This window comes from Trichechus manatus, unplaced genomic scaffold (assembly GCF_000243295.1).
Source record: "Trichechus manatus latirostris isolate Lorelei unplaced genomic scaffold, TriManLat1.0 scaffold00287, whole genome shotgun sequence".
NCBI classification, from domain to species: domain Eukaryota; kingdom Metazoa; phylum Chordata; class Mammalia; order Sirenia; family Trichechidae; genus Trichechus; species Trichechus manatus.
Genome location: NW_004444223.1, coordinates 333,055 through 334,455, shown reverse-complemented (window position 1 = coordinate 334,455; position 1,401 = coordinate 333,055).

Genomic DNA, 1,401 nt, shown 5'->3' with positions numbered 1-1,401 from the left:
ATAAATTCATCCACCTATGAGCAGCTGATATTTGACAAAGGCCCGAAGTCCATTAATTGGGGAAAAGACATTCTGTTTAAAAAACGGTGCTGGCATAACTGGGTATCTATCTGCAAAAAACTGAAACAAGAACCATACCTCACATCATGCACAAAAACTAACTCAAAATGGATCAAAGACCTAAATATAAAATCAAAAATGATAAAAATTATGGAAGAAAAAATAGAGACAATGCTAGGATCCCTAATACCTAGCATAAACAGAATACAAACCATAAGTAACATACACAAACACCAGAAGAGAAACTAGATAACTGGGAGCTCCTAAAAATCAAATACTTATGCTCATCAAAAAACTTCACCAAAAGAGTAAAAAGACAACCTATGGACTGGGAAAAAAATTTTGGCTACAACAAATCCAATCAGTGTCTAATCTCTAAAATCTACAAGATACTGCAAAACCTCAACAACAAAAAGACAAATAACCCAATTAAAAAATGGGCAAAGGATATGAAAGCCATTTCGCCAAAGAAGACATTCAGGCAACTAACAGACACATGAAGAAATGCTCATGATCATTAGCCATTAGAGAAATGCAAATCAAAACTACAATGAGATGCCATCTCACCCAAACAAGGCTAGTATTAATGAAAAAAGACAAAATAAAAAATGTTGGAAAGGTTGTAGAGAGACTGGAACACTTATACATTGTTGGTGGGAATATCAAATGGTACAACCACTTTGGAAAACCATATGGCGGTTCCTTAGAAAGCTAAAAATAGGAGTACCATAGGACCCAACAATCCCAGTCCTTGGAATATACCCAAGAGAAATAAGAGCCGTCACACGAATAGGTATATGCACACCCATGTTCGTTGCAGCACTGTACACGATAGCAAAAAGATGGAAACAATCTAGGTGCCCATCAACAGACAAATGGATAAACATATTATGGTATATTCACACAATGGAATACTATGCAACAATAAAGAACAAGGATGAATCCATGAAATATAAGATGGAGGAATCTGGAAGGCATTATGCTGAGTGAATTTAGTCAGTCACAAAAGGACAAATACTGTGTAAGACCACTACTGCAAGAACTCAAGAAAAGGTTTAAACACAGAAGAAAATGTTCTTTGATGGTTTCGAGTGTGGGAATGGAGAGAGAGGGGTGGTCACCAACTAGATAGTAGACAAGAATTATCTTAGGTGAAGGGAAGGATGGCACACACTACAGGGGAAGTCAGCACAACTGGACTAAACCAAGCTAAGAAGTTTCCTGAATACAACCAAACACTTCAAGGGATACAGTAGCAGGGGCAGAGGTCTGGGGACCATGCTTTCAGGGGACATCTAGGTCAATTGGCATAACAAAGTTTATTAAGAAAATGTTCTGCAT